Source organism: Carcharhinus amblyrhynchos, chromosome 8 (genome assembly GCF_965287045.1).
Source record: "Carcharhinus amblyrhynchos chromosome 8, sCarAmb.v2.hapA, whole genome shotgun sequence".
NCBI classification, from domain to species: Eukaryota; Metazoa; Chordata; class Chondrichthyes; order Carcharhiniformes; family Carcharhinidae; genus Carcharhinus; species Carcharhinus amblyrhynchos.
In genome coordinates, this window is record NC_137331.1 from 90,930,166 (window position 1) to 90,956,583 (window position 26,418).

Here is a 26,418-nt window from a genome sequence, read left to right on the forward strand (position 1 = left end):
GCAGCGCATGTCTGCAGCAGGATCTGACTCCTGTCCGTACATTTACTTCCATACAGCTGCTGAGACTACGACGGCAATCAAGTCGGACTACATTGTGCAACTTCACAGGGTTCAGTTCAACTTGCGGGTGCAGGCTTCACGCGTGAGAGGCAGTTGCATTGATGCCCGCGTTCCCGAATCTCTCCATGGTTCCAGCAAAATTCAGTCTACACACCTCCGAAATTTGAACTTGCGCTGTTCCACAAGGACTCCACAGATCGTAGATGATAGGATCCTACAGTGCAGGAGGAGGCCATTCGGCCCATCCAATCGGCACCAGCAGCACTCCCACCCAGACCCTGTTTGCATGATGTCATGCACCTGACATAGCCCGTCCCACTGGCATTCAGGGGTAATTCAGCGTGGCCAATCAATCTTACCCGCATGTCTGAGTTAGAGCCAGATGAGAGTTTTTGGATCGCGGCATCAATGAAGGTGTCTTTATTTTCCCAAAGATCAAAGGTGCAATCCTGAGGGGAGTCAAGAATTTAACTCTGCGAATCTTGTCCTTGTCTGTGAGGTTGAAGTGGAAGTTTTCCACTGGCACGCAGCCCACTGACCTCCATGTGCATCTGCTGCATGCGCTTACTGACACAGTGAGCGAAGACTTTAGGTTTCAACGTGCGCCAAGTCAGAATTCAACAACTGCAAGAAGTTGCAAGGCAGTTAGGATGAATGCAATAAGTTGAGGTTTGCAGCATGAGACATTGAATTGAGCAGAGCACAGGCCACGGCTGTGGAGAAAGAGTTCATGGCTGACAGTCTCACTCAGCTGGAACAATCTGAGGTGGATGAATCGGCAAAGAGCTATAGGCGCATGGCAGTCAACGAGTAAAGAGAGAGTCATGGTGTGCTTCCCTTCGATAGCTCAGCTGGTAGAGCGGAGGACTGTAGATGATTCATACCCGACATCCTTAGGTCGCTGGTTCAATTCCGGCTCGAAGGAAGCCCGGCGTTGACTTTTACCAGAACTCTGCATGGAGCAGCATGAGACATTGTGCCAGTCGGTGCAGCTCGTCACTTGCATTCGTCTCGCAGCTTCCTCTCCATCTGCAGCAGCATTCCTTTTCCACTTTGAGAGGAGCCGCTAGCTGGCTCTTTTACTTCTGCCTTTGCACTTCCTGGCCAGTAGGAAATGCATTGCAGCAGCAATGCTTCCAAGCAGCCGCAATCCATTCAAAGTACCAGCAGTATTCTGTCAGTCGCACACAGCGCGCCACTGCCCCATTATACTCATGCTTGCCACCACTTTCAGCTTGTCTCAATTTAATTCATGAGCTCAGTTTCTTCTCTGCTTCTTTGACCATCTCTGATGAATTGCGTCCTCATTGTTCTCACCCGCTGCCGATGGTACATGCTCTCGACAGAAAAGCATCGGCTTTGTTTAAGCAGCGCATGTCTGCAGCAGGATCTGACTCCTGTCCGTACATTTACTTCCATACAGCTGCTGAGACTACGACGGCAATCAAGTCGGACTACATTGTGCAACTTCACAGGGTTCAGTTCAACTTGCGGGTGCAGGCTTCACGCGTGAGAGGCAGTTGCATTGATGCCCGCGTTCCCGAATCTCTCCATGGTTCCAGCAAAATTCAGTCTACACACCTCCGAAATTTGAACTTGCGCTGTTCCACAAGGACTCCACAGATCGTAGATGATAGGATCCTACAGTGCAGGAGGAGGCCATTCGGCCCATCCAATCGGCACCAGCAGCACTCCCACCCAGACCCTGTTTGCATGATGTCATGCACCTGACATAGCCCGTCCCACTGGCATTCAGGGGTAATTCAGCGTGGCCAATCAATCTTACCCGCATGTCTGAGTTAGAGCCAGATGAGAGTTTTTGGATCGCGGCATCAATGAAGGTGTCTTTATTTTCCCAAAGATCAAAGGTGCAATCCTGAGGGGAGTCAAGAATTTAACTCTGCGAATCTTGTCCTTGTCTGTGAGGTTGAAGTGGAAGTTTTCCACTGGCACGCAGCCCACTGACCTCCATGTGCATCTGCTGCATGCGCTTACTGACACAGTGAGCGAAGACTTTAGGTTTCAACGTGCGCCAAGTCAGAATTCAACAACTGCAAGAAGTTGCAAGGCAGTTAGGATGAATGCAATAAGTTGAGGTTTGCAGCATGAGACATTGAATTGAGCAGAGCACAGGCCACGGCTGTGGAGAAAGAGTTCATGGCTGACAGTCTCACTCAGCTGGAACAATCTGAGGTGGATGAATCGGCAAAGAGCTATAGGCGCATGGCAGTCAACGAGTAAAGAGAGAGTCATGGTGTGCTTCCCTTCGATAGCTCAGCTGGTAGAGCGGAGGACTGTAGATGATTCATACCCGACATCCTTAGGTCGCTGGTTCAATTCCGGCTCGAAGGAAGCCCGGCGTTGACTTTTACCAGAACTCTGCATGGAGCAGCATGAGACATTGTGCCAGTCGGTGCAGCTCGTCACTTGCATTCGTCTCGCAGCTTCCTCTCCATCTGCAGCAGCATTCCTTTTCCACTTTGAGAGGAGCCGCTAGCTGGCTCTTTTACTTCTGCCTTTGCACTTCCTGGCCAGTAGGAAATGCATTGCAGCAGCAATGCTTCCAAGCAGCCGCAATCCATTCAAAGTACCAGCAGTATTCTGTCAGTCGCACACAGCGCGCCACTGCCCCATTATACTCATGCTTGCCACCACTTTCAGCTTGTCTCAATTTAATTCATGAGCTCAGTTTCTTCTCTGCTTCTTTGACCATCTCTGATGAATTGCGTCCTCATCGTTCTCACCCGCTGCCGATGGTACATGCTCTCGACAGAAAAGCATCGGCTTTGTTTAAGCAGCGCATGTCTGCAGCAGGATCTGACTCCTGTCCGTACATTTACTTCCATACAGCTGCTGAGACTACGACGGCAATCAAGTCGGACTACATTGTGCAACTTCACAGGGTTCAGTTCAACTTGCGGGTGCAGGCTTCACGCGTGAGAGGCAGTTGCATTGATGCCCGCGTTCCCGAATCTCTCCATGGTTCCAGCAAAATTCAGTCTACACACCTCCGAAATTTGAACTTGCGCTGTTCCACAAGGACTCCACAGATCGTAGATGATAGGATCCTACAGTGCAGGAGGAGGCCATTCGGCCCATCCAATCGGCACCAGCAGCACTCCCACCCAGACCCTGTTTGCATGATGTCATGCACCTGACATAGCCCGTCCCACTGGCATTCAGGGGTAATTCAGCGTGGCCAATCAATCTTACCCGCATGTCTGAGTTAGAGCCAGATGAGAGTTTTTGGATCGCGGCATCAATGAAGGTGTCTTTATTTTCCCAAAGATCAAAGGTGCAATCCTGAGGGGAGTCAAGAATTTAACTCTGCGAATCTTGTCCTTGTCTGTGAGGTTGAAGTGGAAGTTTTCCACTGGCACGCAGCCCACTGACCTCCATGTGCATCTGCTGCATGCGCTTACTGACACAGTGAGCGAAGACTTTAGGTTTCAACGTGCGCCAAGTCAGAATTCAACAACTGCAAGAAGTTGCAAGGCAGTTAGGATGAATGCAATAAGTTGAGGTTTGCAGCATGAGACATTGAATTGAGCAGAGCACAGGCCACGGCTGTGGAGAAAGAGTTCATGGCTGACAGTCTCACTCAGCTGGAACAATCTGAGGTGGATGAATCGGCAAAGAGCTATAGGCGCATGGCAGTCAACGAGTAAAGAGAGAGTCATGGTGTGCTTCCCTTCGATAGCTCAGCTGGTAGAGCGGAGGACTGTAGATGATTCATACCCGACATCCTTAGGTCGCTGGTTCAATTCCGGCTCGAAGGAAGCCCGGCGTTGACTTTTACCAGAACTCTGCATGGAGCAGCATGAGACATTGTGCCAGTCGGTGCAGCTCGTCACTTGCATTCGTCTCGCAGCTTCCTCTCCATCTGCAGCAGCATTCCTTTTCCACTTTGAGAGGAGCCGCTAGCTGGCTCTTTTACTTCTGCCTTTGCACTTCCTGGCCAGTAGGAAATGCATTGCAGCAGCAATGCTTCCAAGCAGCCGCAATCCATTCAAAGTACCAGCAGTATTCTGTCAGTCGCACACAGCGCGCCACTGCCCCATTATACTCATGCTTGCCACCACTTTCAGCTTGTCTCAATTTAATTCATGAGCTCAGTTTCTTCTCTGCTTCTTTGACCATCTCTGATGAATTGCGTCCTCATCGTTCTCACCCGCTGCCGATGGTACATGCTCTCGACAGAAAAGCATCGGCTTTGTTTAAGCAGCGCATGTCTGCAGCAGGATCTGACTCCTGTCCGTACATTTACTTCCATACAGCTGCTGAGACTACGACGGCAATCAAGTCGGACTACATTGTGCAACTTCACAGGGTTCAGTTCAACTTGCGGGTGCAGGCTTCACGCGTGAGAGGCAGTTGCATTGATGCCCGCGTTCCCGAATCTCTCCATGGTTCCAGCAAAATTCAGTCTACACACCTCCGAAATTTGAACTTGCGCTGTTCCACAAGGACTCCACAGATCGTAGATGATAGGATCCTACAGTGCAGGAGGAGGCCATTCGGCCCATCCAATCGGCACCAGCAGCACTCCCACCCAGACCCTGTTTGCATGATGTCATGCACCTGACATAGCCCGTCCCACTGGCATTCAGGGGTAATTCAGCGTGGCCAATCAATCTTACCCGCATGTCTGAGTTAGAGCCAGATGAGAGTTTTTGGATCGCGGCATCAATGAAGGTGTCTTTATTTTCCCAAAGATCAAAGGTGCAATCCTGAGGGGAGTCAAGAATTTAACTCTGCGAATCTTGTCCTTGTCTGTGAGGTTGAAGTGGAAGTTTTCCACTGGCACGCAGCCCACTGACCTCCATGTGCATCTGCTGCATGCGCTTACTGACACAGTGAGCGAAGACTTTAGGTTTCAACGTGCGCCAAGTCAGAATTCAACAACTGCAAGAAGTTGCAAGGCAGTTAGGATGAATGCAATAAGTTGAGGTTTGCAGCATGAGACATTGAATTGAGCAGAGCACAGGCCACGGCTGTGGAGAAAGAGTTCATGGCTGACAGTCTCACTCAGCTGGAACAATCTGAGGTGGATGAATCGGCAAAGAGCTATAGGCGCATGGCAGTCAACGAGTAAAGAGAGAGTCATGGTGTGCTTCCCTTCGATAGCTCAGCTGGTAGAGCGGAGGACTGTAGATGATTCATACCCGACATCCTTAGGTCGCTGGTTCAATTCCGGCTCGAAGGAAGCCCGGCGTTGACTTTTACCAGAACTCTGCATGGAGCAGCATGAGACATTGTGCCAGTCGGTGCAGCTCGTCACTTGCATTCGTCTCGCAGCTTCCTCTCCATCTGCAGCAGCATTCCTTTTCCACTTTGAGAGGAGCCGCTAGCTGGCTCTTTTACTTCTGCCTTTGCACTTCCTGGCCAGTAGGAAATGCATTGCAGCAGCAATGCTTCCAAGCAGCCGCAATCCATTCAAAGTACCAGCAGTATTCTGTCAGTCGCACACAGCGCGCCACTGCCCCATTATACTCATGCTTGCCACCACTTTCAGCTTGTCTCAATTTAATTCATGAGCTCAGTTTCTTCTCTGCTTCTTTGACCATCTCTGATGAATTGCGTCCTCATCGTTCTCACCCGCTGCCGATGGTACATGCTCTCGACAGAAAAGCATCGGCTTTGTTTAAGCAGCGCATGTCTGCAGCAGGATCTGACTCCTGTCCGTACATTTACTTCCATACAGCTGCTGAGACTACGACGGCAATCAAGTCGGACTACATTGTGCAACTTCACAGGGTTCAGTTCAACTTGCGGGTGCAGGCTTCACGCGTGAGAGGCAGTTGCATTGATGCCCGCGTTCCCGAATCTCTCCATGGTTCCAGCAAAATTCAGTCTACACACCTCCGAAATTTGAACTTGCGCTGTTCCACAAGGACTCCACAGATCGTAGATGATAGGATCCTACAGTGCAGGAGGAGGCCATTCGGCCCATCCAATCGGCACCAGCAGCACTCCCACCCAGACCCTGTTTGCATGATGTCATGCACCTGACATAGCCCGTCCCACTGGCATTCAGGGGTAATTCAGCGTGGCCAATCAATCTTACCCGCATGTCTGAGTTAGAGCCAGATGAGAGTTTTTGGATCGCGGCATCAATGAAGGTGTCTTTATTTTCCCAAAGATCAAAGGTGCAATCCTGAGGGGAGTCAAGAATTTAACTCTGCGAATCTTGTCCTTGTCTGTGAGGTTGAAGTGGAAGTTTTCCACTGGCACGCAGCCCACTGACCTCCATGTGCATCTGCTGCATGCGCTTACTGACACAGTGAGCGAAGACTTTAGGTTTCAACGTGCGCCAAGTCAGAATTCAACAACTGCAAGAAGTTGCAAGGCAGTTAGGATGAATGCAATAAGTTGAGGTTTGCAGCATGAGACATTGAATTGAGCAGAGCACAGGCCACGGCTGTGGAGAAAGAGTTCATGGCTGACAGTCTCACTCAGCTGGAACAATCTGAGGTGGATGAATCGGCAAAGAGCTATAGGCGCATGGCAGTCAACGAGTAAAGAGAGAGTCATGGTGTGCTTCCCTTCGATAGCTCAGCTGGTAGAGCGGAGGACTGTAGATGATTCATACCCGACATCCTTAGGTCGCTGGTTCAATTCCGGCTCGAAGGAAGCCCGGCGTTGACTTTTACCAGAACTCTGCATGGAGCAGCATGAGACATTGTGCCAGTCGGTGCAGCTCGTCACTTGCATTCGTCTCGCAGCTTCCTCTCCATCTGCAGCAGCATTCCTTTTCCACTTTGAGAGGAGCCGCTAGCTGGCTCTTTTACTTCTGCCTTTGCACTTCCTGGCCAGTAGGAAATGCATTGCAGCAGCAATGCTTCCAAGCAGCCGCAATCCATTCAAAGTACCAGCAGTATTCTGTCAGTCGCACACAGCGCGCCACTGCCCCATTATACTCATGCTTGCCACCACTTTCAGCTTGTCTCAATTTAATTCATGAGCTCAGTTTCTTCTCTGCTTCTTTGACCATCTCTGATGAATTGCGTCCTCATTGTTCTCACCCGCTGCCGATGGTACATGCTCTCGACAGAAAAGCATCGGCTTTGTTTAAGCAGCGCATGTCTGCAGCAGGATCTGACTCCTGTCCGTACATTTACTTCCATACAGCTGCTGAGACTACGACGGCAATCAAGTCGGACTACATTGTGCAACTTCACAGGGTTCAGTTCAACTTGCGGGTGCAGGCTTCACGCGTGAGAGGCAGTTGCATTGATGCCCGCGTTCCCGAATCTCTCCATGGTTCCAGCAAAATTCAGTCTACACACCTCCGAAATTTGAACTTGCGCTGTTCCACAAGGACTCCACAGATCGTAGATGATAGGATCCTACAGTGCAGGAGGAGGCCATTCGGCCCATCCAATCGGCACCAGCAGCACTCCCACCCAGACCCTGTTTGCATGATGTCATGCACCTGACATAGCCCGTCCCACTGGCATTCAGGGGTAATTCAGCGTGGCCAATCAATCTTACCCGCATGTCTGAGTTAGAGCCAGATGAGAGTTTTTGGATCGCGGCATCAATGAAGGTGTCTTTATTTTCCCAAAGATCAAAGGTGCAATCCTGAGGGGAGTCAAGAATTTAACTCTGCGAATCTTGTCCTTGTCTGTGAGGTTGAAGTGGAAGTTTTCCACTGGCACGCAGCCCACTGACCTCCATGTGCATCTGCTGCATGCGCTTACTGACACAGTGAGCGAAGACTTTAGGTTTCAACGTGCGCCAAGTCAGAATTCAACAACTGCAAGAAGTTGCAAGGCAGTTAGGATGAATGCAATAAGTTGAGGTTTGCAGCATGAGACATTGAATTGAGCAGAGCACAGGCCACGGCTGTGGAGAAAGAGTTCATGGCTGACAGTCTCACTCAGCTGGAACAATCTGAGGTGGATGAATCGGCAAAGAGCTATAGGCGCATGGCAGTCAACGAGTAAAGAGAGAGTCATGGTGTGCTTCCCTTCGATAGCTCAGCTGGTAGAGCGGAGGACTGTAGATGATTCATACCCGACATCCTTAGGTCGCTGGTTCAATTCCGGCTCGAAGGAAGCCCGGCGTTGACTTTTACCAGAACTCTGCATGGAGCAGCATGAGACATTGTGCCAGTCGGTGCAGCTCGTCACTTGCATTCGTCTCGCAGCTTCCTCTCCATCTGCAGCAGCATTCCTTTTCCACTTTGAGAGGAGCCGCTAGCTGGCTCTTTTACTTCTGCCTTTGCACTTCCTGGCCAGTAGGAAATGCATTGCAGCAGCAATGCTTCCAAGCAGCCGCAATCCATTCAAAGTACCAGCAGTATTCTGTCAGTCGCACACAGCGCGCCACTGCCCCATTATACTCATGCTTGCCACCACTTTCAGCTTGTCTCAATTTAATTCATGAGCTCAGTTTCTTCTCTGCTTCTTTGACCATCTCTGATGAATTGCGTCCTCATCGTTCTCACCCGCTGCCGATGGTACATGCTCTCGACAGAAAAGCATCGGCTTTGTTTAAGCAGCGCATGTCTGCAGCAGGATCTGACTCCTGTCCGTACATTTACTTCCATACAGCTGCTGAGACTACGACGGCAATCAAGTCGGACTACATTGTGCAACTTCACAGGGTTCAGTTCAACTTGCGGGTGCAGGCTTCACGCGTGAGAGGCAGTTGCATTGATGCCCGCGTTCCCGAATCTCTCCATGGTTCCAGCAAAATTCAGTCTACACACCTCCGAAATTTGAACTTGCGCTGTTCCACAAGGACTCCACAGATCGTAGATGATAGGATCCTACAGTGCAGGAGGAGGCCATTCGGCCCATCCAATCGGCACCAGCAGCACTCCCACCCAGACCCTGTTTGCATGATGTCATGCACCTGACATAGCCCGTCCCACTGGCATTCAGGGGTAATTCAGCGTGGCCAATCAATCTTACCCGCATGTCTGAGTTAGAGCCAGATGAGAGTTTTTGGATCGCGGCATCAATGAAGGTGTCTTTATTTTCCCAAAGATCAAAGGTGCAATCCTGAGGGGAGTCAAGAATTTAACTCTGCGAATCTTGTCCTTGTCTGTGAGGTTGAAGTGGAAGTTTTCCACTGGCACGCAGCCCACTGACCTCCATGTGCATCTGCTGCATGCGCTTACTGACACAGTGAGCGAAGACTTTAGGTTTCAACGTGCGCCAAGTCAGAATTCAACAACTGCAAGAAGTTGCAAGGCAGTTAGGATGAATGCAATAAGTTGAGGTTTGCAGCATGAGACATTGAATTGAGCAGAGCACAGGCCACGGCTGTGGAGAAAGAGTTCATGGCTGACAGTCTCACTCAGCTGGAACAATCTGAGGTGGATGAATCGGCAAAGAGCTATAGGCGCATGGCAGTCAACGAGTAAAGAGAGAGTCATGGTGTGCTTCCCTTCGATAGCTCAGCTGGTAGAGCGGAGGACTGTAGATGATTCATACCCGACATCCTTAGGTCGCTGGTTCAATTCCGGCTCGAAGGAAGCCCGGCGTTGACTTTTACCAGAACTCTGCATGGAGCAGCATGAGACATTGTGCCAGTCGGTGCAGCTCGTCACTTGCATTCGTCTCGCAGCTTCCTCTCCATCTGCAGCAGCATTCCTTTTCCACTTTGAGAGGAGCCGCTAGCTGGCTCTTTTACTTCTGCCTTTGCACTTCCTGGCCAGTAGGAAATGCATTGCAGCAGCAATGCTTCCAAGCAGCCGCAATCCATTCAAAGTACCAGCAGTATTCTGTCAGTCGCACACAGCGCGCCACTGCCCCATTATACTCATGCTTGCCACCACTTTCAGCTTGTCTCAATTTAATTCATGAGCTCAGTTTCTTCTCTGCTTCTTTGACCATCTCTGATGAATTGCGTCCTCATTGTTCTCACCCGCTGCCGATGGTACATGCTCTCGACAGAAAAGCATCGGCTTTGTTTAAGCAGCGCATGTCTGCAGCAGGATCTGACTCCTGTCCGTACATTTACTTCCATACAGCTGCTGAGACTACGACGGCAATCAAGTCGGACTACATTGTGCAACTTCACAGGGTTCAGTTCAACTTGCGGGTGCAGGCTTCACGCGTGAGAGGCAGTTGCATTGATGCCCGCGTTCCCGAATCTCTCCATGGTTCCAGCAAAATTCAGTCTACACACCTCCGAAATTTGAACTTGCGCTGTTCCACAAGGACTCCACAGATCGTAGATGATAGGATCCTACAGTGCAGGAGGAGGCCATTCGGCCCATCCAATCGGCACCAGCAGCACTCCCACCCAGACCCTGTTTGCATGATGTCATGCACCTGACATAGCCCGTCCCACTGGCATTCAGGGGTAATTCAGCGTGGCCAATCAATCTTACCCGCATGTCTGAGTTAGAGCCAGATGAGAGTTTTTGGATCGCGGCATCAATGAAGGTGTCTTTATTTTCCCAAAGATCAAAGGTGCAATCCTGAGGGGAGTCAAGAATTTAACTCTGCGAATCTTGTCCTTGTCTGTGAGGTTGAAGTGGAAGTTTTCCACTGGCACGCAGCCCACTGACCTCCATGTGCATCTGCTGCATGCGCTTACTGACACAGTGAGCGAAGACTTTAGGTTTCAACGTGCGCCAAGTCAGAATTCAACAACTGCAAGAAGTTGCAAGGCAGTTAGGATGAATGCAATAAGTTGAGGTTTGCAGCATGAGACATTGAATTGAGCAGAGCACAGGCCACGGCTGTGGAGAAAGAGTTCATGGCTGACAGTCTCACTCAGCTGGAACAATCTGAGGTGGATGAATCGGCAAAGAGCTATAGGCGCATGGCAGTCAACGAGTAAAGAGAGAGTCATGGTGTGCTTCCCTTCGATAGCTCAGCTGGTAGAGCGGAGGACTGTAGATGATTCATACCCGACATCCTTAGGTCGCTGGTTCAATTCCGGCTCGAAGGAAGCCCGGCGTTGACTTTTACCAGAACTCTGCATGGAGCAGCATGAGACATTGTGCCAGTCGGTGCAGCTCGTCACTTGCATTCGTCTCGCAGCTTCCTCTCCATCTGCAGCAGCATTCCTTTTCCACTTTGAGAGGAGCCGCTAGCTGGCTCTTTTACTTCTGCCTTTGCACTTCCTGGCCAGTAGGAAATGCATTGCAGCAGCAATGCTTCCAAGCAGCCGCAATCCATTCAAAGTACCAGCAGTATTCTGTCAGTCGCACACAGCGCGCCACTGCCCCATTATACTCATGCTTGCCACCACTTTCAGCTTGTCTCAATTTAATTCATGAGCTCAGTTTCTTCTCTGCTTCTTTGACCATCTCTGATGAATTGCGTCCTCATTGTTCTCACCCGCTGCCGATGGTACATGCTCTCGACAGAAAAGCATCGGCTTTGTTTAAGCAGCGCATGTCTGCAGCAGGATCTGACTCCTGTCCGTACATTTACTTCCATACAGCTGCTGAGACTACGACGGCAATCAAGTCGGACTACATTGTGCAACTTCACAGGGTTCAGTTCAACTTGCGGGTGCAGGCTTCACGCGTGAGAGGCAGTTGCATTGATGCCCGCGTTCCCGAATCTCTCCATGGTTCCAGCAAAATTCAGTCTACACACCTCCGAAATTTGAACTTGCGCTGTTCCACAAGGACTCCACAGATCGTAGATGATAGGATCCTACAGTGCAGGAGGAGGCCATTCGGCCCATCCAATCGGCACCAGCAGCACTCCCACCCAGACCCTGTTTGCATGATGTCATGCACCTGACATAGCCCGTCCCACTGGCATTCAGGGGTAATTCAGCGTGGCCAATCAATCTTACCCGCATGTCTGAGTTAGAGCCAGATGAGAGTTTTTGGATCGCGGCATCAATGAAGGTGTCTTTATTTTCCCAAAGATCAAAGGTGCAATCCTGAGGGGAGTCAAGAATTTAACTCTGCGAATCTTGTCCTTGTCTGTGAGGTTGAAGTGGAAGTTTTCCACTGGCACGCAGCCCACTGACCTCCATGTGCATCTGCTGCATGCGCTTACTGACACAGTGAGCGAAGACTTTAGGTTTCAACGTGCGCCAAGTCAGAATTCAACAACTGCAAGAAGTTGCAAGGCAGTTAGGATGAATGCAATAAGTTGAGGTTTGCAGCATGAGACATTGAATTGAGCAGAGCACAGGCCACGGCTGTGGAGAAAGAGTTCATGGCTGACAGTCTCACTCAGCTGGAACAATCTGAGGTGGATGAATCGGCAAAGAGCTATAGGCGCATGGCAGTCAACGAGTAAAGAGAGAGTCATGGTGTGCTTCCCTTCGATAGCTCAGCTGGTAGAGCGGAGGACTGTAGATGATTCATACCCGACATCCTTAGGTCGCTGGTTCAATTCCGGCTCGAAGGAAGCCCGGCGTTGACTTTTACCAGAACTCTGCATGGAGCAGCATGAGACATTGTGCCAGTCGGTGCAGCTCGTCACTTGCATTCGTCTCGCAGCTTCCTCTCCATCTGCAGCAGCATTCCTTTTCCACTTTGAGAGGAGCCGCTAGCTGGCTCTTTTACTTCTGCCTTTGCACTTCCTGGCCAGTAGGAAATGCATTGCAGCAGCAATGCTTCCAAGCAGCCGCAATCCATTCAAAGTACCAGCAGTATTCTGTCAGTCGCACACAGCGCGCCACTGCCCCATTATACTCATGCTTGCCACCACTTTCAGCTTGTCTCAATTTAATTCATGAGCTCAGTTTCTTCTCTGCTTCTTTGACCATCTCTGATGAATTGCGTCCTCATTGTTCTCACCCGCTGCCGATGGTACATGCTCTCGACAGAAAAGCATCGGCTTTGTTTAAGCAGCGCATGTCTGCAGCAGGATCTGACTCCTGTCCGTACATTTACTTCCATACAGCTGCTGAGACTACGACGGCAATCAAGTCGGACTACATTGTGCAACTTCACAGGGTTCAGTTCAACTTGCGGGTGCAGGCTTCACGCGTGAGAGGCAGTTGCATTGATGCCCGCGTTCCCGAATCTCTCCATGGTTCCAGCAAAATTCAGTCTACACACCTCCGAAATTTGAACTTGCGCTGTTCCACAAGGACTCCACAGATCGTAGATGATAGGATCCTACAGTGCAGGAGGAGGCCATTCGGCCCATCCAATCGGCACCAGCAGCACTCCCACCCAGACCCTGTTTGCATGATGTCATGCACCTGACATAGCCCGTCCCACTGGCATTCAGGGGTAATTCAGCGTGGCCAATCAATCTTACCCGCATGTCTGAGTTAGAGCCAGATGAGAGTTTTTGGATCGCGGCATCAATGAAGGTGTCTTTATTTTCCCAAAGATCAAAGGTGCAATCCTGAGGGGAGTCAAGAATTTAACTCTGCGAATCTTGTCCTTGTCTGTGAGGTTGAAGTGGAAGTTTTCCACTGGCACGCAGCCCACTGACCTCCATGTGCATCTGCTGCATGCGCTTACTGACACAGTGAGCGAAGACTTTAGGTTTCAACGTGCGCCAAGTCAGAATTCAACAACTGCAAGAAGTTGCAAGGCAGTTAGGATGAATGCAATAAGTTGAGGTTTGCAGCATGAGACATTGAATTGAGCAGAGCACAGGCCACGGCTGTGGAGAAAGAGTTCATGGCTGACAGTCTCACTCAGCTGGAACAATCTGAGGTGGATGAATCGGCAAAGAGCTATAGGCGCATGGCAGTCAACGAGTAAAGAGAGAGTCATGGTGTGCTTCCCTTCGATAGCTCAGCTGGTAGAGCGGAGGACTGTAGATGATTCATACCCGACATCCTTAGGTCGCTGGTTCAATTCCGGCTCGAAGGAAGCCCGGCGTTGACTTTTACCAGAACTCTGCATGGAGCAGCATGAGACATTGTGCCAGTCGGTGCAGCTCGTCACTTGCATTCGTCTCGCAGCTTCCTCTCCATCTGCAGCAGCATTCCTTTTCCACTTTGAGAGGAGCCGCTAGCTGGCTCTTTTACTTCTGCCTTTGCACTTCCTGGCCAGTAGGAAATGCATTGCAGCAGCAATGCTTCCAAGCAGCCGCAATCCATTCAAAGTACCAGCAGTATTCTGTCAGTCGCACACAGCGCGCCACTGCCCCATTATACTCATGCTTGCCACCACTTTCAGCTTGTCTCAATTTAATTCATGAGCTCAGTTTCTTCTCTGCTTCTTTGACCATCTCTGATGAATTGCGTCCTCATCGTTCTCACCCGCTGCCGATGGTACATGCTCTCGACAGAAAAGCATCGGCTTTGTTTAAGCAGCGCATGTCTGCAGCAGGATCTGACTCCTGTCCGTACATTTACTTCCATACAGCTGCTGAGACTACGACGGCAATCAAGTCGGACTACATTGTGCAACTTCACAGGGTTCAGTTCAACTTGCGGGTGCAGGCTTCACGCGTGAGAGGCATTGATGCCCGCGTTCCCGAATCTCTCCATGGTTCCAGCAAAATTCAGTCTACACACCTCCGAAATTTGAACTTGCGCTGTTCCACAAGGACTCCACAGATCGTAGATGATAGGATCCTACAGTGCAGGAGGAGGCCATTCGGCCCATCCAATCGGCACCAGCAGCACTCCCACCCAGACCCTGTTTGCATGATGTCATGCACCTGACATAGCCCGTCCCACTGGCATTCAGGGGTAATTCAGCGTGGCCAATCAATCTTACCCGCATGTCTGAGTTAGAGCCAGATGAGAGTTTTTGGATCGCGGCATCAATGAAGGTGTCTTTATTTTCCCAAAGATCAAAGGTGCAATCCTGAGGGGAGTCAAGAATTTAACTCTGCGAATCTTGTCCTTGTCTGTGAGGTTGAAGTGGAAGTTTTCCACTGGCACGCAGCCCACTGACCTCCATGTGCATCTGCTGCATGCGCTTACTGACACAGTGAGCGAAGACTTTAGGTTTCAACGTGCGCCAAGTCAGAATTCAACAACTGCAAGAAGTTGCAAGGCAGTTAGGATGAATGCAATAAGTTGAGGTTTGCAGCATGAGACATTGAATTGAGCAGAGCACAGGCCACGGCTGTGGAGAAAGAGTTCATGGCTGACAGTCTCACTCAGCTGGAACAATCTGAGGTGGATGAATCGGCAAAGAGCTATAGGCGCATGGCAGTCAACGAGTAAAGAGAGAGTCATGGTGTGCTTCCCTTCGATAGCTCAGCTGGTAGAGCGGAGGACTGTAGATGATTCATACCCGACATCCTTAGGTCGCTGGTTCAATTCCGGCTCGAAGGAAGCCCGGCGTTGACTTTTACCAGAACTCTGCATGGAGCAGCATGAGACATTGTGCCAGTCGGTGCAGCTCGTCACTTGCATTCGTCTCGCAGCTTCCTCTCCATCTGCAGCAGCATTCCTTTTCCACTTTGAGAGGAGCCGCTAGCTGGCTCTTTTACTTCTGCCTTTGCACTTCCTGGCCAGTAGGAAATGCATTGCAGCAGCAATGCTTCCAAGCAGCCGCAATCCATTCAAAGTACCAGCAGTATTCTGTCAGTCGCACACAGCGCGCCACTGCCCCATTATACTCATGCTTGCCACCACTTTCAGCTTGTCTCAATTTAATTCATGAGCTCAGTTTCTTCTCTGCTTCTTTGACCATCTCTGATGAATTGCGTCCTCATCGTTCTCACCCGCTGCCGATGGTACATGCTCTCGACAGAAAAGCATCGGCTTTGTTTAAGCAGCGCATGTCTGCAGCAGGATCTGACTCCTGTCCGTACATTTACTTCCATACAGCTGCTGAGACTACGACGGCAATCAAGTCGGACTACATTGTGCAACTTCACAGGGTTCAGTTCAACTTGCGGGTGCAGGCTTCACGCGTGAGAGGCATTGATGCCCGCGTTCCCGAATCTCTCCATGGTTCCAGCAAAATTCAGTCTACACACCTCCGAAATTTGAACTTGCGCTGTTCCACAAGGACTCCACAGATCGTAGATGATAGGATCCTACAGTGCAGGAGGAGGCCATTCGGCCCATCCAATCGGCACCAGCAGCACTCCCACCCAGAACCTGTTTGCATGATGTCATGCACCTGACATAGCCCGTCCCACTGGCATTCAGGGGTAATTCAGCGTGGCCAATCAATCTTACCCGCATGTCTGAGTTAGAGCCAGATGAGAGTTTTTGGATCGCGGCATCAATGAAGGTGTCTTTATTTTCCCAAAGATCAAAGGTGCAATCCTGAGGGGAGTCAAGAATTTAACTCTGCGAATCTTGTCCTTGTCTGTGAGGTTGAAGTGGAAGTTTTCCACTGGCACGCAGCCCACTGACCTCCATGTGCATCTGCTGCATGCGCTTACTGACACAGTGAGCGAAGACTTTAGGTTTCAACGTGCGCCAAGTCAGAATTCAACAACTGCAAGAAGTTGCAAGGCAGTTAGGATGAATGCAATAAGTTGAGGTTTGCAGCATGAGACATTGAATTGAGCAGAGCACAGGCCACGGCTGTGGAGAAAGAGTTCATGGCTGACAGTCTCACTCAGCTGGAACAATCTGAGGTGGATGAATCGGCAAAGAGCTATAGGCGCATGGCAGTCAACGAGTAAAGAGAGAGTCATGGTGTGCTTCCCTTTGATAGCTCAGCTGGTAGAGCGGAGGACTGTAGATGATTCATACCCGACATCCTTAGGTCGCTGGTTCAATTCCGGCTCGAAGGAAGCCCGGCGTTGACTTTTACCAGAACTCTGCATGGAGCAGCATGAGACATTGTGCCAGTCGGTGCAGCTCGTCACTTGCATTCGTCTCGCAGCTTCCTCTCCATCTGCAGCAGCATTCCTTTTCCACTTTGAGAGGAGCCGCTAGCTGGCTCTTTTACTTCTGCCTTTGCACTTCCTGGCCAGTAGGAAATGCATTGCAGCAGCAATGCTTCCAAGCAGCCGCAATCCATTCAAAGTACCAGCAGTATTCTGTCAGTCGCACACAGCGCGCCACTGCCCCATTATACTCATGCTTGCCACCACTTTCAGCTTGTCTCAATTTAATTCATGAGCTCAGTTTCTTCTCTGCTTCTTTGACCATCTCTGATGAATTGCGTCCTCATCGTTCTCACCCGCTGCCGATGGTACATGCTCTCGACAGAAAAGCATCGGCTTTGTTTAAGCAGCGCATGTCTGCAGCAGGATCTGACTCCTGTCCGTACATTTACTTCCATACAGCTGCTGAGACTACGACGGCAATCAAGTCGGACTACATTGTGCAACTTCACAGGGTTCAGTTCAACTTGCGGGTGCAGGCTTCACGCGTGAGAGGCATTGATGCCCGCGTTCCCGAATCTCTCCATGGTTCCAGCAAAATTCAGTCTACACACCTCCGAAATTTGAACTTGCGCTGTTCCACAAGGACTCCACAGATCGTAGATGATAGGATCCTACAGTGCAGGAGGAGGCCATTCGGCCCATCCAATCGGCACCAGCAGCACTCCCACCCAGACCCTGTTTGCATGATGTCATGCACCTGACATAGCCCGTCCCACTGGCATTCAGGGGTAATTCAGCGTGGCCAATCAATCTTACCCGCATGTCTGAGTTAGAGCCAGATGAGAGTTTTTGGATCGCGGCATCAATGAAGGTGTCTTTATTTTCCCAAAGATCAAAGGTGCAATCCTGAGGGGAGTCAAGAATTTAACTCTGCGAATCTTGTCCTTGTCTGTGAGGTTGAAGTGGAAGTTTTCCACTGGCACGCAGCCCACTGACCTCCATGTGCATCTGCTGCATGCGCTTACTGACACAGTGAGCGAAGACTTTAGGTTTCAACGTGCGCCAAGTCAGAATTCAACAACTGCAAGAAGTTGCAAGGCAGTTAGGATGAATGCAATAAGTTGAGGTTTGCAGCATGAGACATTGAATTGAGCAGAGCACAGGCCACGGCTGTGGAGAAAGAGTTCATGGCTGACAGTCTCACTCAGCTGGAACAATCTGAGGTGGATGAATCGGCAAAGAGCTATAGGCGCATGGCAGTCAACGAGTAAAGAGAGAGTCATGGTGTGCTTCCCTTCGATAGCTCAGCTGGTAGCGCGGAGGACTGTAGATGATTCATACCCGACATCCTTAGGTCGCTGGTTCAATTCCGGCTCGAAGGAAGCCCGGCGTTGACTTTTACCAGAACTCTGCATGGAGCAGCATGAGACATTGTGCCAGTCGGTGCAGCTCGTCACTTGCATTCGTCTCGCAGCTTCCTCTCCATCTGCAGCAGCATTCCTTTTCCACTTTGAGAGGAGCCGCTAGCTGGCTCTTTTACTTCTGCCTTTGCACTTCCTGGCCAGTAGGAAATGCATTGCAGCAGCAATGCTTCCAAGCAGCCGCAATCCATTCAAAGTACCAGCAGTATTCTGTCAGTCGCACACAGCGCGCCACTGCCCCATTATACTCATGCTTGCCACCACTTTCAGCTTGTCTCAATTTAATTCATGAGCTCAGTTTCTTCTCTGCTTCTTTGACCATCTCTGATGAATTGCGTCCTCATTGTTCTCACCCGCTGCCGATGGTACATGCTCTCGACAGAAAAGCATCGGCTTTGTTTAAGCAGCGCATGTCTGCAGCAGGATCTGACTCCTGTCCGTACATTTACTTCCATACAGCTGCTGAGACTACGACGGCAATCAAGTCGGACTACATTGTGCAACTTCACAGGGTTCAGTTCAACTTGCGGGTGCAGGCTTCACGCGTGAGAGGCAGTTGCATTGATGCCCGCGTTCCCGAATCTCTCCATGGTTCCAGCAAAATTCAGTCTACACACCTCCGAAATTTGAACTTGCGCTGTTCCACAAGGACTCCACAGATCGTAGATGATAGGATCCTACAGTGCAGGAGGAGGCCATTCGGCCCATCCAATCGGCACCAGCAGCACTCCCACCCAGACCCTGTTTGCATGATGTCATGCACCTGACATAGCCCGTCCCACTGGCATTCAGGGGTAATTCAGCGTGGCCAATCAATCTTACCCGCATGTCTGAGTTAGAGCCAGATGAGAGTTTTTGGATCGCGGCATCAATGAAGGTGTCTTTATTTTCCCAAAGATCAAAGGTGCAATCCTGAGGGGAGTCAAGAATTTAACTCTGCGAATCTTGTCCTTGTCTGTGAGGTTGAAGTGGAAGTTTTCCACTGGCACGCAGCCCACTGACCTCCATGTGCATCTGCTGCATGCGCTTACTGACACAGTGAGCGAAGACTTTAGGTTTCAACGTGCGCCAAGTCAGAATTCAACAACTGCAAGAAGTTGCAAGGCAGTTAGGATGAATGCAATAAGTTGAGGTTTGCAGCATGAGACATTGAATTGAGCAGAGCACAGGCCACGGCTGTGGAGAAAGAGTTCATGGCTGACAGTCTCACTCAGCTGGAACAATCTGAGGTGGATGAATCGGCAAAGAGCTATAGGCGCATGGCAGTCAACGAGTAAAGAGAGAGTCATGGTGTGCTTCCCTTCGATAGCTCAGCTGGTAGAGCGGAGGACTGTAGATGATTCATACCTGACATCCTTAGGTCGCTGGTTCAATTCCGGCTCGAAGGAAGCCCGGCGTTGACTTTTACCAGAACTCTGCATGGAGCAGCATGAGACATTGTGCCAGTCGGTGCAGCTCGTCACTTGCATTCGTCTCGCAGCTTCCTCTCCATCTGCAGCAGCATTCCTTTTCCACTTTGAGAGGAGCCGCTAGCTGGCTCTTTTACTTCTGCCTTTGCACTTCCTGGCCAGTAGGAAATGCATTGCAGCAGCAATGCTTCCAAGCAGCCGCAATCCATTCAAAGTACCAGCAGTATTCTGTCAGTCGCACACAGCGCGCCACTGCCCCATTATACTCATGCTTGCCACCACTTTCAGCTTGTCTCAATTTAATTCATGAGCTCAGTTTCTTCTCTGCTTCTTTGACCATCTCTGATGAATTGCGTCCTCATCGTTCTCACCCGCTGCCGATGGTACATGCTCTCGACAGAAAAGCATCGGCTTTGTTTAAGCAGCGCATGTCTGCAGCAGGATCTGACTCCTGTCCGTACATTTACTTCCATACAGCTGCTGAGACTACGACGGCAATCAAGTCGGACTACATTGTGCAACTTCACAGGGTTCAGTTCAACTTGCGGGTGCAGGCTTCACGCGTGAGAGGCATTGATGCCCGCGTTCCCGAATCTCTCCATGGTTCCAGCAAAATTCAGTCTACACACCTCCGAAATTTGAACTTGCGCTGTTCCACAAGGACTCCACAGATCGTAGATGATAGGATCCTACAGTGCAGGAGGAGGCCATTCGGCCCATCCAATCGGCACCAGCAGCACTCCCACCCAGACCCTGTTTGCATGATGTCATGCACCTGACATAGCCCGTCCCACTGGCATTCAGGGGTAATTCAGCGTGGCCAATCAATTTTACCCGCATGTCTGAGTTAGAGCCAGATGAGAGTTTTTGGATCGCGGCATCAATGAAGGTGTCTTTATTTTCCCAAAGATCAAAGGTGCAATCCTGAGGGGAGTCAAGAATTTAACTCTGCGAATCTTGTCCTTGTCTGTGAGGTTGAAGTGGAAGTTTTCCACTGGCACGCAGCCCACTGACCTCCATGTGCATCTGCTGCATGCGCTTACTGACACAGTGAGCGAAGACTTTAGGTTTCAACGTGCGCCAAGTCAGAATTCAACAACTGCAAGAAGTTGCAAGGCAGTTAGGATGAATGCAATAAGTTGAGGTTTGCAGCATGAGACATTGAATTGAGCAGAGCACAGGCCACGGCTGTGGAGAAAGAGTTCATGGCTGACAGTCTCACTCAGCTGGAACAATCTGAGGTGGATGAATCGGCAAAGAGCTATAGGCGCATGGCAGTCAACGAGTAAAGAGAGAGTCATGGTGTGCTTCCCTTTGATAGCTCAGCTGGTAGAGCGGAGGACTGTAGATGATTCATACCCGACATCCTTAGGTCGCTGGTTCAATTCCGGCTCGAAGGAAGCCCGGCGTTGACTTTTACCAGAACTCTGCATGGAGCAGCATGAGACATTGTGCCAGTCGGTGCAGCTCGTCACTTGCATTCGTCTCGCAGCTTCCTCTCCATCTGCAGCAGCATTCCTTTTCCACTTTGAGAGGAGCCGCTAGCTGGCTCTTTTACTTCTGCCTTTGCACTTCCTGGCCAGTAGGAAATGCATTGCAGCAGCAATGCTTCCAAGCAGCCGCAATCCATTCAAAGTACCAGCAGTATTCTGTCAGTCGCACACAGCGCGCCACTGCCCCATTATACTCATGCTTGCCACCACTTTCAGCTTGTCTCAATTTAATTCATGAGCTCAGTTTCTTCTCTGCTTCTTTGACCATCTCTGAAGAATTGCGTCCTCATCGTTCTCACCCGCTGCCGATGGTACATGCTCTCGACAGAAAAGCATCGGCTTTGTTTAAGCAGCGCATGTCTGCAGCAGGATCTGACTCCTGTCCGTACATTTACTTCCATACAGCTGCTGAGACTACGACGGCAATCAAGTCGGACTACATTGTGCAACTTCACAGGGTTCAGTTCAACTTGCGGGTGCAGGCTTCACGCGTGAGAGGCATTGATGCCCGCGTTCCCGAATCTCTCCATGGTTCCAGCAAAATTCAGTCTACACACCTCCGAAATTTGAACTTGCGCTGTTCCACAAGGACTCCACAGATCGTAGATGATAGGATCCTACAGTGCAGGAGGAGGCCATTCGGCCCATCCAATCGGCACCAGCAGCACTCCCACCCAGACCCTGTTTGCATGATGTCATGCACCTGACATAGCCCGTCCCACTGGCATTCAGGGGTAATTCAGCGTGGCCAATCAATTTTACCCGCATGTCTGAGTTAGAGCCAGATGAGAGTTTTTGGATCGCGGCATCAATGAAGGTGTCTTTATTTTCCCAAAGATCAAAGGTGCAATCCTGAGGGGAGTCAAGAATTTAACTCTGCGAATCTTGTCCTTGTCTGTGAGGTTGAAGTGGAAGTTTTCCACTGGCACGCAGCCCACTGACCTCCATGTGCATCTGCTGCATGCGCTTACTGACACAGTGAGCGAAGACTTTAGGTTTCAACGTGCGCCAAGTCAGAATTCAACAACTGCAAGAAGTTGCAAGGCAGTTAGGATGAATGCAATAAGTTGAGGTTTGCAGCATGAGACATTGAATTGAGCAGAGCACAGGCCACGGCTGTGGAGAAAGAGTTCATGGCTGACAGTCTCACTCAGCTGGAACAATCTGAGGTGGATGAATCGGCAAAGAGCTATAGGCGCATGGCAGTCAACGAGTAAAGAGACAGTCATGGTGTGCTTCCCTTTGATAGCTCAGCTGGTAGAGCGGAGGACTGTAGATGATTCATACCCGACATCCTTAGGTCGCTGGTTCAATTCCGGCTCGAAGGAAGCCCGGCGTTGACTTTTACCAGAACTCTGCATGGAGCAGCATGAGACATTGTGCCAGTCGGTGCAGCTCGTCACTTGCATTCGTCTCGCAGCTTCCTCTCCATCTGCAGCAGCATTCCTTTTCCACTTTGAGAGGAGCCGCTAGCTGGCTCTTTTACTTCTGCCTTTGCACTTCCTGGCCAGTAGGAAATGCATTGCAGCAGCAATGCTTCCAAGCAGCCGCAATCCATTCAAAGTACCAGCAGTATTCTGTCAGTCGCACACAGCGCGCCACTGCCCCATTATACTCATGCTTGCCACCACTTTCAGCTTGTCTCAATTTAATTCATGAGCTCAGTTTCTTCTCTGCTTCTTTGACCATCTCTGATGAATTGCGTCCTCATCGTTCTCACCCGCTGCCGATGGTACATGCTCTCGACAGAAAAGCATCGGCTTTGTTTAAGCAGCGCATGTCTGCAGCAGGATCTGACTCCTGTCCGTACATTTACTTCCATACAGCTGCTGAGACTACGACGGCAATCAAGTCGGACTACATTGTGCAACTTCACAGGGTTCAGTTCAACTTGCGGGTGCAGGCTTCACGCGTGAGAGGCAGTTGCATTGATGCCCGCGTTCCCGAATCTCTCCATGGTTCCAGCAAAATTCAGTCTACACACCTCCGAAATTTGAACTTGCGCTGTTCCACAAGGACTCCACAGATCGTAGATGATAGGATCCTACAGTGCAGGAGGAGGCCATTCGGCCCATCCAATCGGCACCAGCAGCACTCCCACCCAGACCCTGTTTGCATGATGTCATGCACCTGACATAGCCCGTCCCACTGGCATTCAGGGGTAATTCAGCGTGGCCAATCAATCTTACCCGCATGTCTGAGTTAGAGCCAGATGAGAGTTTTTGGATCGCGGCATCAATGAAGGTGTCTTTATTTTCCCAAAGATCAAAGGTGCAATCCTGAGGGGAGTCAAGAATTTAACTCTGCGAATCTTGTCCTTGTCTGTGAGGTTGAAGTGGAAGTTTTCCACTGGCACGCAGCCCACTGACCTCCATGTGCATCTGCTGCATGCGCTTACTGACACAGTGAGCGAAGACTTTAGGTTTCAACGTGCGCCAAGTCAGAATTCAACAACTGCAAGAAGTTGCAAGGCAGTTAGGATGAATGCAATAAGTTGAGGTTTGCAGCATGAGACATTGAATTGAGCAGAGCACAGGCCACGGCTGTGGAGAAAGAGTTCATGGCTGACAGTCTCACTCAGCTGGAACAATCTGAGGTGGATGAATCGGCAAAGAGCTATAGGCGCATGGCAGTCAACGAGTAAAGAGAGAGTCATGGTGTGCTTCCCTTCGATAGCTCAGCTGGTAGCGCGGAGGACTGTAGATGATTCATACCCGACATCCTTAGGTCGCTGGTTCAATTCCGGCTCGAAGGAAGCCCGGCGTTGACTTTTACCAGAACTCTGCATGGAGCAGCATGAGACATTGTGCCAGTCGGTGCAGCTCGTCACTTGCATTCGTCTCGCAGCTTCCTCTCCATCTGCAGCAGCATTCCTTTTCCACTTTGAGAGGAGCCGCTAGCTGGCTCTTTTACTTCTGCCTTTGCACTTCCTGGCCAGTAGGAAATGCATTGCAGCAGCAATGCTTCCAAGCAGCCGCAATCCATTCAAAGTACCAGCAGTATTCTGTCAGTCGCACACAGCGCGCCACTGCCCCATTATACTCATGCTTGCCACCACTTTCAGCTTGTCTCAATTTAATTCATGAGCTCAGTTTCTTCTCTGCTTCTTTGACCATCTCTGATGAATTGCGTCCTCATCGTTCTCACCCGCTGCCGATGGTACATGCTCTCGACAGAAAAGCATCGGCTTTGTTTAAGCAGCGCATGTCTGCAGCAGGATCTGACTCCTGTCCGTACATTTACTTCCATACAGCTGCTGAGACTACGACGGCAATCAAGTCGGACTACATTGTGCAACTTCACAGGGTTCAGTTCAACTTGCGGGTACAGGCTTCACGCGTGAGAGGCATTGATGCCCGCGTTCCCGAATCTCTCCATGGTTCCAGCAAAATTCAGTCTACACACCTCCGAAATTTGAACTTGCGCTGTTCCACAAGGACTCCACAGATCGTAGATGATAGGATCCTACAGTGCAGGAGGAGGCCATTCGGCCCATCCAATCGGCACCAGCAGCACTCCCACCCAGACCCTGTTTGCATGATGTCATGCACCTGACATAGCCCGTCCCACTGGCATTCAGGGGTAATTCAGCGTGGCCAATCAATCTTACCCGCATGTCTGAGTTAGAGCCAGATGAGAGTTTTTGGATCGCGGCATCAATGAAGGTGTCTTTATTTTCCCAAAGATCAAAGGTGCAATCCTGAGGGGAGTCAAGAATTTAACTCTGCGAATCTTGTCCTTGTCTGTGAGGTTGAAGTGGAAGTTTTCCACTGGCACGCAGCCCACTGACCTCCATGTGCATCTGCTGCATGCGCTTACTGACACAGTGAGCGAAGACTTTAGGTTTCAACGTGCGCCAAGTCAGAATTCAACAACTGCAAGAAGTTGCAAGGCAGTTAGGATGAATGCAATAAGTTGAGGTTTGCAGCATGAGACATTGAATTGAGCAGAGCACAGGCCACGGCTGTGGAGAAAGAGTTCATGGCTGACAGTCTCACTCAGCTGGAACAATCTGAGGTGGATGAATCGGCAAAGAGCTATAGGCGCATGGCAGTCAACGAGTAAAGAGAGAGTCATGGTGTGCTTCCCTTCGATAGCTCAGCTGGTAGAGCGGAGGACTGTAGATGATTCATACCCGACATCCTTAGGTCGCTGGTTCAATTCCGGCTCGAAGGAAGCCCGGCGTTGACTTTTACCAGAACTCTGCATGGAGCAGCATGAGACATTGTGCCAGTCGGTGCAGCTCGTCACTTGCATTCGTCTCGCAGCTTCCTCTCCATCTGCAGCAGCATTCCTTTTCCACTTTGAGAGGAGCCGCTAGCTGGCTCTTTTACTTCTGCCTTTGCACTTCCTGGCCAGTAGGAAATGCATTGCAGCAGCAATGCTTCCAAGCAGCCGCAATCCATTCAAAGTACCAGCAGTATTCTGTCAGTCGCACACAGCGCGCCACTGCCCCATTATACTCATGCTTGCCACCACTTTCAGCTTGTCTCAATTTAATTCATGAGCTCAGTTTCTTCTCTGCTTCTTTGACCATCTCTGATGAATTGCGTCCTCATCGTTCTCACCCGCTGCCGATGGTACATGCTCTCGACAGAAAAGCATCGGCTTTGTTTAAGCAGCGCATGTCTGCAGCAGGATCTGACTCCTGTCCGTACATTTACTTCCATACAGCTGCTGAGACTACGACGGCAATCAAGTCGGACTACATTGTGCAACTTCACAGGGTTCAGTTCAACTTGCGGGTGCAGGCTTCACGCGTGAGAGGCATTGATGCCCGCGTTCCCGAATCTCTCCATGGTTCCAGCAAAATTCAGTCTACACACCTCCGAAATTTGAACTTGCGCTGTTCCACAAGGACTCCACAGATCGTAGATGATAGGATCCTACAGTGCAGGAGGAGGCCATTCGGCCCATCCAATCGGCACCAGCAGCACTCCCACCCAGACCCTGTTTGCATGATGTCATGCACCTGACATAGCCCGTCCCACTGGCATTCAGGGGTAATTCAGCGTGGCCAATCAATCTTACCCGCATGTCTGAGTTAGAGCCAGATGAGAGTTTTTGGATCGCGGCATCAATGAAGGTGTCTTTATTTTCCCAAAGATCAAAGGTGCAATCCTGAGGGGAGTCAAGAATTTAACTCTGCGAATCTTGTCCTTGTCTGTGAGGTTGAAGTGGAAGTTTTCCACTGGCACGCAGCCCACTGACCTCCATGTGCATCTGCTGCATGCGCTTACTGACACAGTGAGCGAAGACTTTAGGTTTCAACGTGCGCCAAGTCAGAATTCAACAACTGCAAGAAGTTGCAAGGCAGTTAGGATGAATGCAATAAGTTGAGGTTTGCAGCATGAGACATTGAATTGAGCAGAGCACAGGCCACGGC

At 50.4% G+C, this 26,418-nt stretch overlaps 18 non-coding genes across 18 annotated transcripts; all 18 read left to right on the forward strand.

The window, feature by feature from the left end:
• Positions 1-896: 896 nt before the first annotated feature.
• trnay-gua (transfer RNA tyrosine (anticodon GUA)) lies at positions 897-985 on the forward strand. Its single transcript is given in 2 exon segments — positions 897-933; positions 950-985. It is a non-coding gene; the product is annotated as a tRNA-Tyr (tRNA).
• A 1,338-nt stretch (positions 986-2,323) lies between these two features.
• trnay-gua (transfer RNA tyrosine (anticodon GUA)) lies at positions 2,324-2,412 on the forward strand. Its single transcript is given in 2 exon segments — positions 2,324-2,360; positions 2,377-2,412. It is a non-coding gene; the product is annotated as a tRNA-Tyr (tRNA).
• Positions 2,413-3,750: 1,338 nt separating this feature from the next.
• trnay-gua (transfer RNA tyrosine (anticodon GUA)) lies at positions 3,751-3,839 on the forward strand. The gene is given in 2 exon segments: positions 3,751-3,787; positions 3,804-3,839. It is a non-coding gene; the product is annotated as a tRNA-Tyr (tRNA).
• A 1,338-nt stretch (positions 3,840-5,177) lies between these two features.
• On the forward strand, positions 5,178-5,266 carry trnay-gua (transfer RNA tyrosine (anticodon GUA)). The gene is given in 2 exon segments: positions 5,178-5,214; positions 5,231-5,266. It is a non-coding gene; the product is annotated as a tRNA-Tyr (tRNA).
• Positions 5,267-6,604: 1,338 nt separating this feature from the next.
• Positions 6,605-6,693, forward strand: trnay-gua (transfer RNA tyrosine (anticodon GUA)). The gene is given in 2 exon segments: positions 6,605-6,641; positions 6,658-6,693. It is a non-coding gene; the product is annotated as a tRNA-Tyr (tRNA).
• A 1,338-nt stretch (positions 6,694-8,031) lies between these two features.
• Positions 8,032-8,120, forward strand: trnay-gua (transfer RNA tyrosine (anticodon GUA)). Its single transcript is given in 2 exon segments — positions 8,032-8,068; positions 8,085-8,120. It is a non-coding gene; the product is annotated as a tRNA-Tyr (tRNA).
• Positions 8,121-9,458: 1,338 nt separating this feature from the next.
• trnay-gua (transfer RNA tyrosine (anticodon GUA)) lies at positions 9,459-9,547 on the forward strand. Its single transcript is given in 2 exon segments — positions 9,459-9,495; positions 9,512-9,547. It is a non-coding gene; the product is annotated as a tRNA-Tyr (tRNA).
• Positions 9,548-10,885: 1,338 nt separating this feature from the next.
• Positions 10,886-10,974, forward strand: trnay-gua (transfer RNA tyrosine (anticodon GUA)). The gene is given in 2 exon segments: positions 10,886-10,922; positions 10,939-10,974. It is a non-coding gene; the product is annotated as a tRNA-Tyr (tRNA).
• Positions 10,975-12,312: 1,338 nt separating this feature from the next.
• On the forward strand, positions 12,313-12,401 carry trnay-gua (transfer RNA tyrosine (anticodon GUA)). Its single transcript is given in 2 exon segments — positions 12,313-12,349; positions 12,366-12,401. It is a non-coding gene; the product is annotated as a tRNA-Tyr (tRNA).
• A 1,338-nt stretch (positions 12,402-13,739) lies between these two features.
• On the forward strand, positions 13,740-13,828 carry trnay-gua (transfer RNA tyrosine (anticodon GUA)). The gene is given in 2 exon segments: positions 13,740-13,776; positions 13,793-13,828. It is a non-coding gene; the product is annotated as a tRNA-Tyr (tRNA).
• Positions 13,829-15,160: 1,332 nt separating this feature from the next.
• On the forward strand, positions 15,161-15,249 carry trnay-gua (transfer RNA tyrosine (anticodon GUA)). Its single transcript is given in 2 exon segments — positions 15,161-15,197; positions 15,214-15,249. It is a non-coding gene; the product is annotated as a tRNA-Tyr (tRNA).
• A 1,332-nt stretch (positions 15,250-16,581) lies between these two features.
• Positions 16,582-16,670, forward strand: trnay-gua (transfer RNA tyrosine (anticodon GUA)). Its single transcript is given in 2 exon segments — positions 16,582-16,618; positions 16,635-16,670. It is a non-coding gene; the product is annotated as a tRNA-Tyr (tRNA).
• Positions 16,671-18,002: 1,332 nt separating this feature from the next.
• Positions 18,003-18,091, forward strand: trnay-gua (transfer RNA tyrosine (anticodon GUA)). Its single transcript is given in 2 exon segments — positions 18,003-18,039; positions 18,056-18,091. It is a non-coding gene; the product is annotated as a tRNA-Tyr (tRNA).
• Positions 18,092-19,429: 1,338 nt separating this feature from the next.
• trnay-gua (transfer RNA tyrosine (anticodon GUA)) lies at positions 19,430-19,518 on the forward strand. Its single transcript is given in 2 exon segments — positions 19,430-19,466; positions 19,483-19,518. It is a non-coding gene; the product is annotated as a tRNA-Tyr (tRNA).
• Positions 19,519-20,850: 1,332 nt separating this feature from the next.
• trnay-gua (transfer RNA tyrosine (anticodon GUA)) lies at positions 20,851-20,939 on the forward strand. Its single transcript is given in 2 exon segments — positions 20,851-20,887; positions 20,904-20,939. It is a non-coding gene; the product is annotated as a tRNA-Tyr (tRNA).
• A 1,332-nt stretch (positions 20,940-22,271) lies between these two features.
• On the forward strand, positions 22,272-22,360 carry trnay-gua (transfer RNA tyrosine (anticodon GUA)). The gene is given in 2 exon segments: positions 22,272-22,308; positions 22,325-22,360. It is a non-coding gene; the product is annotated as a tRNA-Tyr (tRNA).
• A 1,338-nt stretch (positions 22,361-23,698) lies between these two features.
• On the forward strand, positions 23,699-23,787 carry trnay-gua (transfer RNA tyrosine (anticodon GUA)). Its single transcript is given in 2 exon segments — positions 23,699-23,735; positions 23,752-23,787. It is a non-coding gene; the product is annotated as a tRNA-Tyr (tRNA).
• A 1,332-nt stretch (positions 23,788-25,119) lies between these two features.
• trnay-gua (transfer RNA tyrosine (anticodon GUA)) lies at positions 25,120-25,208 on the forward strand. The gene is given in 2 exon segments: positions 25,120-25,156; positions 25,173-25,208. It is a non-coding gene; the product is annotated as a tRNA-Tyr (tRNA).
• Positions 25,209-26,418: the final 1,210 nt, after the last annotated feature.